Source organism: Amia ocellicauda, unplaced genomic scaffold (assembly GCF_036373705.1).
Source record: "Amia ocellicauda isolate fAmiCal2 unplaced genomic scaffold, fAmiCal2.hap1 HAP1_SCAFFOLD_26, whole genome shotgun sequence".
NCBI classification, from domain to species: Eukaryota; Metazoa; Chordata; class Actinopteri; order Amiiformes; family Amiidae; genus Amia; species Amia ocellicauda.
This window is the reverse complement of record NW_027102823.1, coordinates 203,378-223,934: the sequence shown is the minus strand read 5'-3', so window position 1 is coordinate 223,934 and position 20,557 is coordinate 203,378.

The following is a 20,557-nucleotide window of genomic DNA, read 5'->3' as shown; positions in this document are numbered from 1 at the left end:
GCACTGTTCCTTATAGTCTGTCAGATCAATAGGGGATTGGTTCTTGAGTTCTTGAGATTGGATTTCGGTTTCAGCCCCCAGTGTCCTAATGGAGGGGGGCTTGATTTATGACTGATGTCAATCCATGCCATCTTTTGGAAATGCCGGTTGGCCCGGGTTCGTAGCTCTATGTCGGGATTTCGGCTCTCGTCCACTTCAAAGAGTTTTTATCACCTACAGGCCCCTTTCTCCAGACATCTCATAGCAGGATTCAACCTATTTGGCCTCTTCTCGGTGCCATCCTCCCCAAAACTGTCACTTTGATGCAAACCAGTTCCAAGCTGATGAGCAAAGGAAATCTGATAACTTTGGGGGTGGAGAGGTCTTCTTTAGATCAGTGCTTCAACTCAGAGCCCAAATGCTCTTATCAAAATACACCCAACATAACGCTACACAGTGGAACTGCAAGGCAATTGATTAAAGGGACAGATGGTGAATTCCTTTTTATCTTTACACTGTTGTTGGATGTCTCCTGTTCCTCTAAGTCTCATTTGGCTTTGGTTTCCCCCCTCTGTGTTGAATAATCGGGCTCTAAATAGCCCCGGCGTTTCTCCTGCAGTTCTTCGTTCTTTCCACTGCTAGCGCTGCCTTTGTGAAGGCAGATGGTGCTTGTGAGAAGTCAACAGCGTGTCCACCGAAAAGGGTGTCTGACTCCTGGTTTTGGATCCGGATGGGTTGATAACAGACCGAAACGGTTACAATATGATACTGCTTAGATTAACTGTGGATATGTATTGTGATCGTGCTCGGCTCAGGTGTGCGTTCAGTCTGCACACAAAACATTTCGGTCGCGAAACGTCTAATCAAATCGAATAAAACGGCGGGGATAGCATGTTTGATCCGTGTGCTATTGTTTTTCAACAATTGTAATGCCCTTTGTAACGTTTAACCACTTCGTTAAATACAGCTTGTTATAGGATATTGTGAACTGAACCTATTTTGCTGTGAATGTATATTTACTGCGAATAGTTTATTGTGTCTGGTCTTGGTCTGTCTGCACTAAATAAATGATTTGTATCAAGGGATTATTTAGTTTGTCTGTGTACTTTTTTACCTAACCACTAAAGGACACTCCTTGCACTTCACACATTTGCCCTTTTAATTACTCCCTTACTGACATACTTTAACATGCAATGTGCGTGTGATAATAGTTTTAGCAGCCTGTTGCCATTCAGGTGAGACAATACCTAGTAAATCCTTTTTTTTTTTTTCATGTTGGTGCGCCGCGAAGGTTTTTGGTCTCAGCAAAGTGTGCCGTGGCATTACAACGCTTGGGAACCACTGGCTTGGCTTGTTGGGCATCCAGGTATGCACTGAGATTACGATCGGCACGATGATTGTCGTTCTCAGGAGAATTGTGTTTCTTTGCTGATCACGTTCTCTGTCGCTTTTTACACAGTTCTTACAAGTGGCACATTGGGGATGGAAACATCTCTCAGAGTTCCTGGCTTGACTTGCCTCCGGAAGACAATATTTGCCCAGGCTGGATATTTGCCGATGGAAGCAGGGAACACCTTGCCTAGACGCAACTGTGTATCTCATTGTCACCAGGAAGGCCGTCCAGGCTTTTCACCATCATGGCACTCGGTCAACAAGGTCTCAACACAGCACAGGTTTAGAAAACTGGCCTCAGGGTGAAACGGGTTAGGGTTAGGGGTTAGGGTTAGGGTTAGGGGTTAGGGTTAGGGTTAGGGGTTAGGGGTTAGGGTTAGGGGTTAGGGGTTAGGGGTTAGGGTTAGGGGTTAGGGGTTAGGGGTTAGGGTTAGGGGTAGGGTTAGGGTTAGGTTTAAAAAAATAGGTTATTGAGGTTGTCAGGTGAATCAAACCTTTGGTTCCTCTGACATCCTCAAGTGCACTGGCACTCACAGGTGTTGAGGCTATTGTTGTGTCCTTAAAAGATGCATCCGAAAGTATTCGTTCTATAGTCTGTTTTGTTAAGGTAATTCAGTGGGATGAGATGTGGTGTAATTGAATGATGTGAAGTTTGTATGTACAAGAATATGTCTTAAAAGTAAGGGGAATGTTTGGAATTGGGATTAAAATTTAATTATGGAATCTGGAAGTCTATTACCTAGGTTTTTAAGGGAGTCTGGGTTTTGTTTTGGGGGAATAAGTTATGGGGAATAAATTTAAGGATAAGTTGTGAAATTGATTATTGGGGATAGGATTGAGGGTTACATTTGAATAATGGTTAGGTTTAGGGATTGGGTTTAGAGGTTGGTTTGAGTGCCTAGTTAAATTGTGGGCTAATTATATTTTAGGGTTAGGGTTGGGGTTATTTTAGGGTTGAGTTTAAGGGTTAAGTTTAAGGGATAGGGTTAGGGTTGGGGTTATTTTAGGGTTGAGTTTAAGGGTTAAGTTTAAGGGATAGGTTTAGGGTTTAGGTTCAGGGGTAGGTTTAAGCTTGAAGGCCTAATTAAATTATGGGTTATTCATATTTGAGGTTAAATTTAGGGGTTAAATTTAGGGTTAGGGTTGGGGTTAGGGTTGGGGTTAGGGTTAGGGGTTGAGTTTAAGGGTTAGGTTTAGGGATTGGGTTTAGGGGTAGGTTTGAGTGCCTAGTTAAATTGTGGGGTAATTGTATTTTAGGGTTGAGTTTAAGGGTTAAGTTTGGGGTTTGAGTCTTAAGTTAAGGTTAGGTGTTGAGTTTAATTAGTCTAATTGTATTTTTGTGGTTGAGTTTTAGGAGTTAAATTTCGGGGTTAAGTTTGAGGGCCTAATTAAATTGTGAGATTGAATTAGGTGATAAAGTTTAGGGATTGGGTCTAAAATTTGGGTTGGAGATTAAGTTTGATGGCCTTGTTGGGTTTTTGGGGTTGGGTCTGAGGTTAGGTTAGGGTTGGGTTTTGGGGCTAAGTTTTTAAGTTTTAGATTACATTTTGGGACTACATTAAGGGGTAGAGGGTAGGTTGTAGTTTTGTATTTAGGGTTAAGGAGTAAGTTTGGGATTCGACTTATTATTTATTTTTTGACTTGTAAAATTGGGGGTTGTGATTGAGCTGAACGAATTGCTTGAAATTGAAGTTTAATTTTTTGGGGTGTAGGAAGTTAAATGTGGGTAGGTCTGAGGGCAACTACTGGGATTTTTTTGTGTTTGTTTTAAATCTTTCATTGAGTCCTAATGGGTAAATTGTATTTAGTTTGTGAATCCAGTGTCTCTCTCTTATTTGTCGTTGCATTGTATTCCAATTATGATTAGTTTCTAGACCTGTAACTGTCATTTGTTGTGTGTGATGTTCTATGAAGTGTTGCACTAAATGTGTGCGTCTATCCTTTTGTTTGTTAATATTATAAATGTGTTGACCTATTCTAGTACTAATCTGGTTTTTAGTCTCTCCGATGTATTTTAAATTGCAAGTTTTACATTGAATGAGGTATATTGCATTTTTTGTTTTATGTGTGATGCCTGACTGTAACTTGAATGTAGTTTTATTGCTTGTATTGGTGACATAGGCCAGCTGACGGAAGTAGGTTGGTTTAGACTTGGGTTTTCGGTTGGTGTTTTGGCATTTACTATGGACTAGTAGGTTATGTAGACTTTTGTTTTTCCGATATGCAGATATTATTTTGTGATTTGGGAGTATCTGGTGTCTGGATTGTTGTTTTTGAAAGTTTAGTTTAATGGAGTTGTTGATTTGAACTGTATATTGGGAATAAGTAGTGATTAGAGGTATAATAGTTTTATTGTCTTTAATTTTAGGTTGCAAAAATGTTTTTTTAATGTTCCTGAGGAAGGTTCTACTGTACCCTCTCTTGTAGAGTGCTGTAAATAGTGTATTGGTGGCCTTCTTAAATTCTGTGTCTTCTGTGCAGATGCGGTGAAATCTTAATAACTGTGATTTGATAAGACCTTTAAAGGTGTGCTTTGGATGGAAACTGTGTCTATGTAGTAGTGTATGTGTATCGGTTTCTTTAAAAAAAACTTTTGTGTCTAAAGTGTTGGTGCTCAAAAATTGTGGACCTTTATAAGTGCAAGTGTCCAGAAAATTAATTTCGGTCTTGTGAATGGTGCTCGTTACTTTAATGTGAGGGTGATGGTGATTGAGTTTCTGTATAAAAGTGTTGAATTCTGTTAAAGGATGGGGCCAGATTCCCCAAATGTCATCTAAAAATCTGTAGTAGTGGGTAGGTAGCAGTGTACATTGTTCTAGTATCGTCTGTTCCCAGTCAGCCATATAGATATTAGCATATGCTGGTGCAAACCTTTTTCCCATAGCTGTGCCCTTTATTTGTAAAAAGTGTTTGTTATTGAATTCAAAGTCATTTCTTTCTAGGCTAATTTGTAATAATTGTAGGATTTGGTTGTCTGGTCTGTTGATGTCTGGATAAAGTTTGAACCATTTTGAGACTGTGTTTAAACCTGTTATTGTATCTATGTTAGTGTAGAGATTTGTGACATCAATGGAGAAGAGCCAGGCATCATGTGGTACTATTATGCATTTTATTTTGTTGATGAAGTCATAGGTGTCTTTTATATAACTGGGGTGTTTTTGCGAGATGGGGTTAAGGAAATGGTCAATGTATTCCGCAATGTGGTATGTTTCGCTGTTACAATCTGATACTATGGGTCTACCAGTGGGGATTTGATAGGGAATGGTCCATGTGGAAGGGTGTTTGTGAATTTTTGGAAGTAGATAAAATTGTCTTGGTCTGGGTGCATTGGTCCCTCTTAAATATTGTTCCTGTTTGTTATTGATGTATTGTGTATGTCTAAGGGTCTGTAATATGTCCCGTATGTATATTTGATTTTGTAAGTAAATGGGTTCTGTTAATTGTTGATAATGTTCTGTATTGTCTAGTTGTCTATATGCTTCTGTTAGATATTGTGTTTTGTCCATAATTACTATTCTGCCCCCTTTATCCGCTGGTTTTATAATAATGTTCTTATTTTTTTGTAATTGTTGTAAAGCTCTCCTTTCCCCCTGTGTTAGGTTATCCAAGCGGTTATCTTGATTGTATTGTATATTGTAGCTGTAATTTTGGTCTGTTGTTATTAGTTGTCTTATATGTGGATGCATTTGATTATTTTTTGGTTCCCAAGTTGATTTGGGAATAAAAGGTCTAGGTGAATGTTGTGTATCCTTAAAGAAATCTGCTAATTTTAATCTACGATGATATGTTTGTATGTCTGCTTTAAGCTGTGTAGAAAAAATAAGGTCGGGGGTCGGGACAAAGGAAAGCCCTTTGTTTAAGAGATTCCTCTGTTCCATATTTAATCTGAATATTCTGGATAAGTTCAATATGTTAGGTGTGTCCTGTTGTATTAATTCTGTAGTGTTCCTGTTCACTGAAATGTTTGTGCTCACAGGATTTATAAGTTTAAATGCCTTATCCAGTGGTATAGGATTGTTTGTGCTGTTTGGGTAGTCCAGTGGATGTCATCGGAGAGAGTTCTATATGTTGTTGGGTCTATTGACGTGATATTATTGTAATTGTTCATTATGTATGAGTTTATTTCTCTAATGTTGTTTTGTGTATGTTCCTCCAGATGAGTTGAAAAGTTGATCATAGGGATATGTATCTGTGCCCGAGGAAATTTTATTTCTGCTGTTCGAACCATTTTCTGTAATTGCTTAATTGCGGTTTCTTTTACTTTTTGGTCCCTGTTATTGATTCCAAATGAAAGGATTAGATGTTGTACTTCCTTATTGAGGGCTGTGCGTTCTAGAATACTGGAAGCATGTATAAATTTGGCTCCTGGGTAGCTATCGATTTGTATATGTGAATTATTATGTTGCCCTATGGTATCCAAATTGGAATCCCCTATGATTACTATCGGTTTTGTTGTAGTTAAATGCCAATCTGTTAGTTTTCTCTCTGTGTTTGGGTGTCTATGAACCGTATATCGTGTATTTTCATGAGGTGGTGTTGTATTGAGGCTATCATTGTTTTCGAATTGTGAATCTGTTCCATCAGTATTATCCTGATCTGCGTCAATATTACTTGTGTCTATTATGGGGCTGTCCAGTGGAATCATATTTGTTGTAGAGTGGTGTATCTGGGCTGGTATTGTGGTTTGTCTAGGTTTGGCTATGGTTCGGGGAGGTAAGGGGTTAGTATATGGTAGTCTAGGGAGGCTGGGGTTTTCTTCTATTGGGGTTGATATTATGGTTGGTCTTGGTTTGGGTATATTGTGTGGGAGCAAGGGACTAGAATATGATAGTCTTGTAGGGATAGGAGTTTCTTCTATAGGGGACGAGTGAATGCCTTGTGAATCCGAAACTACCACATTACTGTAGAATCTAGCAGTTTTGGGTCTCTGTGTAGATAGGTTGGGTTCTAGTGTGGCTAAAGAAGCAAACTGATTACATAGTTGTGAATTAACATTCTGTGTGTCTATTAATCCGTTTGTTGATGCGATTTGTGTTTGATTAGTTAGGAGGATTTCAATTCGGTGCTTGGTTTTATGTAGAATTTCTGGCTTTAATCTATTTCCATAATTTCGTTTTGCCCATGTCATAGCTTGGTGCAGTTTATCTTTCCAGTTCGTTCCTTTGTATTGTAGAATGTCTTCTAGTAATGTGTTTAATGCATTTTCATAATGTACTTGCAATATCTGTAAATTTGTGTGCATCCAATTAATTGCGTTAGCTGTCAGTAGTTCTAAAGTATCAAATGTAGGGATAGCAGGTTTGATGTACTGTCCTAGTATTTTAGTTTGTCTTTGGAAGGCTATTGGTAATTTGTCTTGATAAATAGCACTATTTGTTATTGTTAGGTGATGACTAATCTGTATAATTTTGTAGAAATGTTTAACCATTTGTGTTCTGTCCATAGTGTTTGTAGATAGGATACAATACTATATAGTATGACAATTTATTTATTAATGGTTTTTAAAAAAAGGAAAAAATAATGTTGTAGTTAGCATTAACAAATTGCTCCAGCTAGTAAAAACAAAGGCTCTGCTATTGTTGTTCTTTAAGAAACCTCAGTATGATGTGCTTAAAATATCCTAAAAACAGAGCATAAAACAGTCTTTTAAAACAAAAATATACAGGAGTAATACAGATAAAAGAAAAGTCATACAAAATGCATCAATATATCGTACATGGGTAGGATGACTTTTTTCCGGTTTTGGGTTTAAAAGCAAGAGTAAATAAGTCCAATTCCTACCCTTGTAATTCCGTTGAAAGTCTTCCAAGTCCTGGTATCCGGTGTGTTGTCCGTTCTGTATCCGAGTTTGCCGAAAATAACAGTATGAATGTGTTGGTGGCCGTAGCGCTCCAGCCACTGTTCTCCAACCCGGGTTGGTTGAAGTTGATCTTCTTCTCCTGATCTTTTGGTGAATTTGCACGACGTTTCGCCAATTGTTAGGCTTTTTCAAGTGCTATATAATTCCCGTAATAGAAGGTGAGTATATTGGTGATTTGCAGTTATTATCCTGCAGTTTTAGGTCTTCATAATGCACTATGGGATTTGCTCCTTTGAATAAATGAAGTACCCATAGTGCTTTGGTCTTTTTTAATTCCCTTTTTAAAGGTGTAATTGACCTCCTGATCTTAATATAATCTGCAAAAGGAAACAAACTGTATAATTCTTCTGTATCAATCATTTGTACATTTCTTGAATTTTGTTGACTTATCATGTAGCCTAACCTGGTGGCACTGGCTGGTTAGGTTTAAAAAAATAGGTTATTGAGGTTGTCAGGTGAATCAAACCTTTGGTTCCTCTGACATCCTCAAGTGCACTGGCACTCACAGGTGTTGAGGCTATTGTTGTGTCCTTAAAAGATGCATCCGAAAGTATTCGTTCTATAGTCTGTTTTGTTAAGGTAATTCAGTGGGATGAGATGTGGTGTAATTGAATGATGTGAAGTTTGTATGTACAAGAATACGTCTTAAAAGTAAGGGGAATGTTTGGAATTGGGATTAAAATTTAATTATGGAGTCTGGAAATCTATTACCTAGGTTTTTAAGGGAGTCTGGGTTTTGTTTTGGGGGGAATAAGTTATGGGGAATAAATTTAAGGATAAGTTGTGAAATTGATTATTGGGGATAGGATTGAGGGTTACATTTGAATAATGGTTAGGTTTAGAGATTGGGTTTAGAGGTTGGTTTGAGTGCCTAGTTAAATTGTGGGCTAATTATATTTTAGGGTTAGGGTTGGGGTTATTTTAGGGTTGAGTTTAAGGGTTAAGTTTAAGGGATAGGTTTAGGGTTTAGGTTCAGGGGTAGGTTTAAGCTTGAAGGCCTAATTAAATTATGGGTTATTCATATTTGAGGTTAAATTTAGGGGTTAAATTTAGGGTTGGGGTTAGGGTTGGGGTTAGGGTTAGGGGTTGAGTTTAAGGGTTAGGTTTAGGGATTGGTTTTTAGTGGTAGGTTTGAGTGCCTAGTTAAATTGTGGGGTAATTGTATTTTAGGGTTGAGTTTAAGGGTTAAGTTTGGGGTTTGAGTCTTAAGTTAAGGTTAGGTGTTGAGTTTAATTAGTCTAATTGTATTTTTGTGGTTGAGTTTTAGGAGTTAAATTTCGGGGTTAAGTTTGAGGGCCTAATTAAATTGTGAGATTGAATTAGGTGATAAAGTTTAGGGATTGGGTCTAAAATTTGGGTTGGAGATTAAGTTTGATGGCCTTGTTGGGTTTTTGGGGTTGGGTCTGAGGTTAGGTTAGGGTTGGGTTTTGGGGCTAAGTTTTTAAGTTTTAGATTACATTTTGGGACTACATTAAGGGGTAGAGGGTAGGTTGTAGTTTTGTATTTAGGGTTAAGGAGTAAGTTTGGGATTCGACTTATTATTTATTTTTTGACTTGTAAAATTGGGGGTTGTGATTGAGCTGAACGAATTGCTTGAAATTGAAGTTTAATTTTTTGGGGTGTAGGAAGTTAAATGTGGGTAGGTCTGAGGGCAACTACTGGGATTTTTTTGTGTTTGTTTTAAATCTTTCATTGAGTCCTAATGGGTAAATTGTATTTAGTTTGTGAATCCAGTGTCTCTCTCTTATTTGTCGTTGCATTGTATTCCAATTATGATTAGTTTCTAGACCTGTAACTGTCATTTGTTGTGTGTGATGTTCTATGAAGTGTTGCACTAAATGTGTGCGTCTATCCTTTTGTTTGTTAATATTATAAATGTGTTGACCTATTCTAGTACTAATCTGGTTTTTAGTCTCTCCGATGTATTTTAAATTGCAAGTTTTACATTGAATGAGGTATATTGCATTTTTTGTTTTATGTGTGATGCCTGACTGTAACTTGAATGTAGTTTTATTGTTTGTATTGGTGACATAGGCCAGCTGACGGAAGTAGGTTGGTTTAGACTTGGGTTTTCAGTTGGTGTTTTGGCATTTACTATGGACTAGTAGGTTATGTAGACTTTTGTTTTTCCGATATGCAGATATTATTTTGTGATTTGGGAGTATCTGGTGTCTGGATTGTTGTTTTTGAAAGTTTAGTTTAATGGAGTTGTTGATTTGAACTGTATATTGGGAATAAGTAGTGATTAGAGGTATAATAGTTTTATTGTCTTTAATTTTAGGTTGCAAAAATGTTTTTTTAATGTTCCTGAGGAAGGTTCTACTGTACCCTCTCTTGTAGAGTGCTGTAAATAGTGTATTGGTGGCCTTCTTAAATTCTGTGTCTTCTGTGCAGATGCGGTGAAATCTTAATAACTGTGATTTGATAAGACCTTTAAAGGTGTGCTTTGGATGGAAACTGTGTCTATGTAGTAGTGTATGTGTATCGGTTTCTTTAAAAAAAACTTTTGTGTCTAAAGTGTTGGTGCTCAAAAATTGTGGACCTTTATAAGTGCAAGTGTCCAGAAAATTAATTTCGGTCTTGTGAATGGTGCTCGTTACTTTAATGTGAGGGTGATGGTGATTGAGTTTCTGTATAAAAGTGTTGAATTCTGTTAAAGGATGGGGCCAGATTCCCCAAATGTCATCTAAAAATCTGTAGTAGTGGGTAGGTAGCAGTGTACATTGTTCTAGTATCGTCTGTTCCCAGTCAGCCATATAGATATTAGCATATGCTGGTGCAAACCTTTTTCCCATAGCTGTGCCCTTTATTTGTAAAAAGTGTTTGTTATTGAATTCAAAGTCATTTCTTTCTAGGCTAATTTGTAATAATTGTAGGATTTGGTTGTCTGGTCTGTTGATGTCTGGATAAAGTTTGAACCATTTTGAGACTGTGTTTAAACCTGTTATTGTATCTATGTTAGTGTAGAGATTTGTGACATCAATGGAGAAGAGCCAGGCATCATGTGGTACTATTATGCATTTTATTTTGTTGATGAAGTCATAGGTGTCTTTTATATAACTGGGGTGTTTTTGCGAGATGGGGTTAAGGAAATGGTCAATGTATTCCGCAATGTGGTATGTTTCGCTGTTACAATCTGATACTATGGGTCTACCAGTGGGGATTTGATAGGGAATGGTCCATGTGGAAGGGTGTTTGTGAATTTTTGGAAGTAGATAAAATTGTCTTGGTCTGGGTGCATTGGTCCCTCTTAAATATTGTTCCTGTTTGTTATTGATGTATTGTGTATGTCTAAGGGTCTGTAATATGTCCCGTATGTATATTTGATTTTGTAAGTAAATGGGTTCTGTTAATTGTTGATAATGTTCTGTATTGTCTAGTTGTCTATATGCTTCTGTTAGATATTGTGTTTTGTCCATAATTACTATTCTGCCCCCTTTATCCGCTGGTTTTATAATAATGTTCTTATTTTTTTGTAATTGTTGTAAAGCTCTCCTTTCCCCCTGTGTTAGGTTATCCAAGCGGTTATCTTGATTGTATTGTATATTGTAGCTGTAATTTTGGTCTGTTGTTATTAGTTGTCTTATATGTGGATGCATTTGATTATTTTTTGGTTCCCAAGTTGATTTGGGAATAAAAGGTCTAGGTGAATGTTGTGTATCCTTAAAGAAATCTGCTAATTTTAATCTACGATGATATGTTTGTATGTCTGCTTTAAGCTGTGTAGAAAAAATAAGGTCGGGGGTCGGGACAAAGGAAAGCCCTTTGTTTAAGAGATTCCTCTGTTCCATATTTAATCTGAATATTCTGGATAAGTTCAATATGTTAGGTGTGTCCTGTTGTATTAATTCTGTAGTGTTCCTGTTCACTGAAATGTTTGTGCTCACAGGATTTATAAGTTTAAATGCCTTATCCAGTGGTATAGGATTGTTTGTGCTGTTTGGGTAGTCCAGTGGATGTCATCGGAGAGAGTTCTATATGTTGTTGGGTCTATTGACGTGATATTATTGTAATTGTTCATTATGTATGAGTTTATTTCTCTAATGTTGTTTTGTGTATGTTCCTCCAGATGAGTTGAAAAGTTGATCATAGGGATATGTATCTGTGCCCGAGGAAATTTTATTTCTGCTGTTCGAACCATTTTCTGTAATTGCTTAATTGCGGTTTCTTTTACTTTTTGGTCCCTGTTATTGATTCCAAATGAAAGGATTAGATGTTGTACTTCCTTATTGAGGGCTGTGCGTTCTAGAATACTGGAAGCATGTATAAATTTGGCTCCTGGGTAGCTATCGATTTGTATATGTGAATTATTATGTTGCCCTATGGTATCCAAATTGGAATCCCCTATGATTACTATCGGTTTTGTTGTAGTTAAATGCCAATCTGTTAGTTTTCTCTCTGTGTTTGGGTGTCTATGAACCGTATATCGTGTATTTTCATGAGGTGGTGTTGTATTGAGGCTATCATTGTTTTCGAATTGTGAATCTGTTCCATCAGTATTATCCTGATCTGCGTCAATATTACTTGTGTCTATTATGGGGCTGTCCAGTGGAATCATATTTGTTGTAGAGTGGTGTATCTGGGCTGGTATTGTGGTTTGTCTAGGTTTGGCTATGGTTCGGGGAGGTAAGGGGTTAGTATATGGTAGTCTAGGGAGGCTGGGGTTTTCTTCTATTGGGGTTGATATTATGGTTGGTCTTGGTTTGGGTATATTGTGTGGGAGCAAGGGACTAGAATATGATAGTCTTGTAGGGATAGGAGTTTCTTCTATAGGGGACGAGTGAATGCCTTGTGAATCCGAAACTACCACATTACTGTAGAATCTAGCAGTTTTGGGTCTCTGTGTAGATAGGTTGGGTTCTAGTGTGGCTAAAGAAGCAAACTGATTACATAGTTGTGAATTAACATTCTGTGTGTCTATTAATCCGTTTGTTGATGCGATTTGTGTTTGATTAGTTAGGAGGATTTCAATTCGGTGCTTGGTTTTATGTAGAATTTCTGGCTTTAATCTATTTCCATAATTTCGTTTTGCCCATGTCATAGCTTGGTGCAGTTTATCTTTCCAGTTCGTTCCTTTGTATTGTAGAATGTCTTCTAGTAATGTGTTTAATGCATTTTCATAATGTACTTGCAATATCTGTAAATTTGTGTGCATCCAATTAATTGCGTTAGCTGTCAGTAGTTCTAAAGTATCAAATGTAGGGATAGCAGGTTTGATGTACTGTCCTAGTATTTTAGTTTGTCTTTGGAAGGCTATTGGTAATTTGTCTTGATAAATAGCACTATTTGTTATTGTTAGGTGATGACTAATCTGTATAATTTTGTAGAAATGTTTAACCATTTGTGTTCTGTCCATAGTGTTTGTAGATAGGATACAATACTATATAGTATGACAATTTATTTATTAATGGTTTTTAAAAAAAGGAAAAAATAATGTTGTAGTTAGCATTAACAAATTGCTCCAGCTAGTAAAAACAAAGGCTCTGCTATTGTTGTTCTTTAAGAAACCTCAGTATGATGTGCTTAAAATATCCTAAAAACAGAGCATAAAACAGTCTTTTAAAACAAAAATATACAGGAGTAATACAGATAAAAGAAAAGTCATACAAAATGCATCAATATATCGTACATGGGTAGGATGACTTTTTTCTGGTTTTGGGTTTAAAAGCAAGAGTAAATAAGTCCAATTCCTACCCTTGTAATTCCGTTGAAAGTCTTCCAAGTCCTGGTATCCGGTGTGTTGTCCGTTCTGTATCCGAGTTTGCCGAAAATAACAGTATGAATGTGTTGGTGGCCGTAGCGCTCCAGCCACTGTTCTCCAACCCGGGTTGGTTGAAGTTGATCTTCTTCTCCTGATCTTTTGGTGAATTTGCACGACGTTTCGCCAATTGTTAGGCTTTTTCAAGTGCTATATAATTCCCGTAATAGAAGGTGAGTATATTGGTGATTTGCAGTTATTATCCTGCAGTTTTAGGTCTTCATAATGCACTATGGGATTTGCTCCTTTGAATAAATGAAGTACCCATAGTGCTTTGGTCTTTTTTAATTCCCTTTTTAAAGGTGTAATTGACCTCCTGATCTTAATATAATCTGCAAAAGGAAACAAACTGTATAATTCTTCTGTATCAATCATTTGTACATTTCTTGAATTTTGTTGACTTATCATGTAGCCTAACCTGGTGGCACTGGCTGGTTAGGTTTAAAAAAATAGGTTATTGAGGTTGTCAGGTGAATCAAACCTTTGGTTCCTCTGACATCCTCAAGTGCACTGGCACTCACAGGTGTTGAGGCTATTGTTGTGTCCTTAAAAGATGCATCCGAAAGTATTCGTTCTATAGTCTGTTTTGTTAAGGTAATTCAGTGGGATGAGATGTGGTGTAATTGAATGATGTGAAGTTTGTATGTACAAGAATACGTCTTAAAAGTAAGGGGAATGTTTGGAATTGGGATTAAAATTTAATTATGGAGTCTGGAAATCTATTACCTAGGTTTTTAAGGGAGTCTGGGTTTTGTTTTGGGGGGAATAAGTTATGGGGAATAAATTTAAGGATAAGTTGTGAAATTGATTATTGGGGATAGGATTGAGGGTTACATTTGAATAATGGTTAGGTTTAGAGATTGGGTTTAGAGGTTGGTTTGAGTGCCTAGTTAAATTGTGGGCTAATTATATTTTAGGGTTAGGGTTGGGGTTATTTTAGGGTTGAGTTTAAGGGTTAAGTTTAAGGGATAGGTTTAGGGTTTAGGTTCAGGGGTAGGTTTAAGCTTGAAGGCCTAATTAAATTATGGGTTATTCATATTTGAGGTTAAATTTAGGGGTTAAATTTAGGGTTAGGGTTGGGGTTAGGGTTGGGGTTAGGGTTAGGGGTTGAGTTTAAGGGTTAGGTTTAGGGATTGGGTTTAGGGGTAGGTTTGAGTGCCTAGTTAAATTGTGGGGTAATTGTATTTTAGGGTTGAGTTTAAGGGTTAAGTTTGGGGTTTGAGTCTTAAGTTAAGGTTAGGTGTTGAGTTTAATTAGTCTAATTGTATTTTTGTGGTTGAGTTTTAGGAGTTAAATTTCGGGGTTAAGTTTGAGGGCCTAATTAAATTGTGAGATTGAATTAGGTGATAAAGTTTAGGGATTGGGTCTAAAATTTGGGTTGGAGATTAAGTTTGATGGCCTTGTTGGGTTTTTGGGGTTGGGTCTGAGGTTAGGTTAGGGTTGGGTTTTGGGGCTAAGTTTTTAAGTTTTAGATTACATTTTGGGACTACATTAAGGGGTAGAGGGTAGGTTGTAGTTTTGTATTTAGGGTTAAGGAGTAAGTTTGGGATTCGACTTATTATTTATTTTTTGACTTGTAAAATTGGGGGTTGTGATTGAGCTGAACGAATTGCTTGAAATTGAAGTTTAATTTTTTGGGGTGTAGGAAGTTAAATGTGGGTAGGTCTGAGGGCAACTACTGGGATTTTTTTGTGTTTGTTTTAAATCTTTCATTGAGTCCTAATGGGTAAATTGTATTTAGTTTGTGAATCCAGTGTCTCTCTCTTATTTGTCGTTGCATTGTATTCCAATTATGATTAGTTTCTAGACCTGTAACTGTCATTTGTTGTGTGTGATGTTCTATGAAGTGTTGCACTAAATGTGTGCGTCTATCCTTTTGTTTGTTAATATTATAAATGTGTTGACCTATTCTAGTACTAATCTGGTTTTTAGTCTCTCCGATGTATTTTAAATTGCAAGTTTTACATTGAATGAGGTATATTGCATTTTTTGTTTTATGTGTGATGCCTGACTGTAACTTGAATGTAGTTTTATTGCTTGTATTGGTGATATAGGCCAGCTGACGGAAGTAGGTTGGTTTAGACTTGGGTTTTCGGTTGGTGTTTTGGCATTTACTATGGACTAGTAGGTTATGTAGACTTTTGTTTTTCCGATATGCAGATATTATTTTGTGATTTGGGAGTATCTGGTGTCTGGATTGTTGTTTTTGAAAGTTTAGTTTAATGGAGTTGTTGATTTGAACTGTATATTGGGAATAAGTAGTGATTAGAGGTATAATAGTTTTATTGTCTTTAATTTTAGGTTGCAAAAATGTTTTTTTAATGTTCCTGAGGAAGGTTCTACTGTACCCTCTCTTGTAGAGTGCTGTAAATAGTGTATTGGTGGCCTTCTTAAATTCTGTGTCTTCTGTGCAGATGCGGTGAAATCTTAATAACTGTGATTTGATAAGACCTTTAAAGGTGTGCTTTGGATGGAAACTGTGTCTATGTAGTAGTGTATGTGTATCGGTTTCTTTAAAAAAAACTTTTGTGTCTAAAGTGTTGGTGCTCAAAAATTGTGGACCTTTATAAGTGCAAGTGTCCAGAAAATTAATTTCGGTCTTGTGAATGGTGCTCGTTACTTTAATGTGAGGGTGATGGTGATTGAGTTTCTGTATAAAAGTGTTGAATTCTGTTAAAGGATGGGGCCAGATTCCCCAAATGTCATCTAAAAATCTGTAGTAGTGGGTAGGTAGCAGTGTACATTGTTCTAGTATCGTCTGTTCCCAGTCAGCCATATAGATATTAGCATATGCTGGTGCAAACCTTTTTCCCATAGCTGTGCCCTTTATTTGTAAAAAGTGTTTGTTATTGAATTCAAAGTCATTTCTTTCTAGGCTAATTTGTAATAATTGTAGGATTTGGTTGTCTGGTCTGTTGATGTCTGGATAAAGTTTGAACCATTTTGAGACTGTGTTTAAACCTGTTATTGTATCTATGTTAGTGTAGAGATTTGTGACATCAATGGAGAAGAGCCAGGCATCATGTGGTACTATTATGCATTTTATTTTGTTGATGAAGTCATAGGTGTCTTTTATATAACTGGGGTGTTTTTGCGAGATGGGGTTAAGGAAATGGTCAATGTATTCCGCAATGTGGTATGTTTCGCTGTTACAATCTGATACTATGGGTCTACCAGTGGGGATTTGATAGGGAATGGTCCATGTGGAAGGGTGTTTGTGAATTTTTGGAAGTAGATAAAATTGTCTTGGTCTGGGTGCATTGGTCCCTCTTAAATATTGTTCCTGTTTGTTATTGATGTATTGTGTATGTCTAAGGGTCTGTAATATGTCCCGTATGTATATTTGATTTTGTAAGTAAATGGGTTCTGTTAATTGTTGATAATGTTCTGTATTGTCTAGTTGTCTATATGCTTCTGTTAGATATTGTGTTTTGTCCATAATTACTATTCTGCCCCCTTTATCCGCTGGTTTTATAATAATGTTCTTATTTTTTTGTAATTGTTGTAAAGCTCTCCTTTCCCCCTGTGTTAGGTTATCCAAGCGGTTATCTTGATTGTATTGTATATTGTAGCTGTAATTTTGGTCTGTTGTTATTAGTTGTCTTATATGTGGATGCATTTGATTATTTTTTGGTTCCCAAGTTGATTTGGGAATAAAAGGTCTAGGTGAATGTTGTGTATCCTTAAAGAAATCTGCTAATTTTAATCTACGATGATATGTTTGTATGTCTGCTTTAAGCTGTGTAGAAAAAATAAGGTCGGGGGTCGGGACAAAGGAAAGCCCTTTGTTTAAGAGATTCCTCTGTTCCATATTTAATCTGAATATTCTGGATAAGTTCAATATGTTAGGTGTGTCCTGTTGTATTAATTCTGTAGTGTTCCTGTTCACTGAAATGTTTGTGCTCACAGGATTTATAAGTTTAAATGCCTTATCCAGTGGTATAGGATTGTTTGTGCTGTTTGGGTAGTCCAGTGGATGTCATCGGAGAGAGTTCTATATGTTGTTGGGTCTATTGACGTGATATTATTGTAATTGTTCATTATGTATGAGTTTATTTCTCTAATGTTGTTTTGTGTATGTTCCTCCAGATGAGTTGAAAAGTTGATCATAGGGATATGTATCTGTGCCCGAGGAAATTTTATTTCTGCTGTTCGAACCATTTTCTGTAATTGCTTAATTGCGGTTTCTTTTACTTTTTGGTCCCTGTTATTGATTCCAAATGAAAGGATTAGATGTTGTACTTCCTTATTGAGGGCTGTGCGTTCTAGAATACTGGAAGCATGTATAAATTTGGCTCCTGGGTAGCTATCGATTTGTATATGTGAATTATTATGTTGCCCTATGGTATCCAAATTGGAATCCCCTATGATTACTATCGGTTTTGTTGTAGTTAAATGCCAATCTGTTAGTTTTCTCTCTGTGTTTGGGTGTCTATGAACCGTATATCGTGTATTTTCATGAGGTGGTGTTGTATTGAGGCTATCATTGTTTTCGAATTGTGAATCTGTTCCATCAGTATTATCCTGATCTGCGTCAATATTACTTGTGTCTATTATGGGGCTGTCCAGTGGAATCATATTTGTTGTAGAGTGGTGTATCTGGGCTGGTATTGTGGTTTGTCTAGGTTTGGCTATGGTTCGGGGAGGTAAGGGGTTAGTATATGGTAGTCTAGGGAGGCTGGGGTTTTCTTCTATTGGGGTTGATATTATGGTTGGTCTTGGTTTGGGTATATTGTGTGGGAGCAAGGGACTAGAATATGATAGTCTTGTAGGGATAGGAGTTTCTTCTATAGGGGACGAGTGAATGCCTTGTGAATCCGAAACTACCACATTACTGTAGAATCTAGCAGTTTTGGGTCTCTGTGTAGATAGGTTGGGTTCTAGTGTGGCTAAAGAAGCAAACTGATTACATAGTTGTGAATTAACATTCTGTGTGTCTATTAATCCGTTTGTTGATGCGATTTGTGTTTGATTAGTTAGGAGGATTTCAATTCGGTGCTTGGTTTTATGTAGAATTTCTGGCTTTAATCTATTTCCATAATTTCGTTTTGCCCATGTCATAGCTTGGTGCAGTTTATCTTTCCAGTTCGTTCCTTTGTATTGTAGAATGTCTTCTAGTAATGTGTTTAATGCATTTTCATAATGTACTTGCAATATCTGTAAATTTGTGTGCATCCAATTAATTGCGTTAGCTGTCAGTAGTTCTAAAGTATCAAATGTAGGGATAGCAGGTTTGATGTACTGTCCTAGTATTTTAGTTTGTCTTTGGAAGGCTATTGGTAATTTGTCTTGATAAATAGCACTATTTGTTATTGTTAGTTGATGACTAATCTGTATAATTATGTAGAAATGTTTAACCATTTGTGTTCTGTCCATAGTGTTTGTAGATAGGATACAATACTATATAGTATGACAATTTATTTATTAATGGTTTTTAAAAAAAGGAAAAAATAATGTTGTAGTTAGCATTAACAAATTGCTCCAGCTAGTAAAAACAAAGGCTCTGCTATTGTTGTTCTTTAAGAAACCTCAGTATGATGTGCTTAAAATATCCTAAAAACAGAGCATAAAACAGTCTTTTAAAACAAAAATATACAGGAGTAATACAGATAAAAGAAAAGTCATACAAAATGCATCAATATATAGTACATAGGTAGGATGACTTTTTTCCGGTTTTGGGTTTAAAAGCAAGAGTAAATAAGTCCAATTCCTACCCTTGTAATTCCGTTGAAAGTCTTCCAAGTCCTGGTATCCGGTGTGTTGTCCGTTCTGTATCCGAGTTGAATCCTGCAATGAGATGTCTGGAGAAAGGGGCCTGTAGGTGATAAAATCTCTTTGAAGTGGACGAGAGCCGAAATCCCGACATAGAGCTACGAACCCGGGCCAACCGGCATTTCCAAAAGATGGCATGGATTGACATCAGTCATAAATCAAGCCCCCCTCCATTAGGACACTGGGGGCTGAAACCGAAATCCAATCTCAAGAACTCAAGAACCAATCACCTATTGATCTGACAGACTATAAGGAACAGTGCACAGTCTCTCTCTCTCTCTCTCTCTCTTTCTCTCTCACCTGAACCAGTAACTCGCTGCCACAGCTCAAGCTGTAGCTCTGTTGCCCGAACCGGAACCAGAAACCAACCAAGTCTTTGCCGGCAACAGAAGAGTTAAACTGGGAGAAGGAGATTGAGCCGTACGAAGAATTCTATTAAAGGACTTTATTAAAGAAAGAACTTTACAGACTGTGCATGTACGCCTGTGCCCACCTGATCAGTGGAGTTTTACAGCTGGACAATTGAGTAAGTCGAATGTATATGAAAGTGTTCAGTCATTTAAATAGCTATTTGAGTCTTAAGAAACTTGACCCTTGGAACAAACAGGGCCCTGCTATCCTCAAAGACTTTGTCTTCAAGTAACTACGGTGGAACCCTGCTTACAAAGAAGATTTTGTGCACAACCTTGGAGCCTTCAAACCAGTGGAAAATCTGTTTGGAAAAGACTCTAATTTCGCGAAACCCCAAAATCCAGGTGCATCGACTGAGTGGAAGTTCTTGGACAAAGCCGAACCGCACTGCCTTTGTTCCAAACCACACGGACCATGTGCCGTGTGCTGTGATCTGAGCCCGAAGACAGAGAGGCCTCTCTGCGACGAAGTTCAGATAAGTTTAACAGTTTGGAGTTCATGATTCATGACATTTGAGAAATCAATTAGAAATGTTATTCTGTGATTCATAACTCTAGAATGTGTAATATCATTTAGTTTTCTTAAATATAAATGTGTGTTACATTAAACTGTTTTGTTGATAATTTTAGAAATAAAATCTGTCAACCCCGAGAAATATCTTCTCATTCCTGTTTAACTGTTTAGTCTGAAATTGACACAAGTCAATAGACGTTAGATTATTGGTGGCCCTGCCTATCCTTGATCATTGAATAATAATCAGTTAAGGGAAATTGTGGTAACAAGTAATGATAGGATCTTTCTCGGCACCTAAACGTAAATGAGACTGATATATATATATAACGAGAAGTTACCTGACATAAATACTAAACTGCGTAGTTATTTAATGTCTGACTAACAATACTAACGAGAGACTCACCTTCGTCTTACTAACCGGTATTGTAGTTAATGTGTTTATAACCTTTTTTGTTTAACGATTTGTGTGTTATCATATGCGATCCCATGGTCTTTGATTTGGTCACGGAAGTGATTTGTCTTTGATTTGTTGATCTAGAGTTGAATTTTAATTAGCTTTTCCCTTTTGTATAATTAGTGTAGTGCTACATTTAGTCTTTGTTTTTGAATAAATTTAACAATTTATATCTTTGGAATTGGTGTCTGTGTCCAATTATTACAGAAATTGAGTTCTACAAGATTCCAGGATTCGTGATAAGGTGATACTATAAATTCACTTCTTAAATTGAAATTTATAAGTGTACCTTACGATACAACTGATAGCACTGCAACTCAGTGTAGGTGTGCGTTCAGTCCGGCAAACACAACATTTCAGTTATGAAACGCTTTCTACAGGTGATGTATAAATGTAATATTTTCACACATTTGAATAA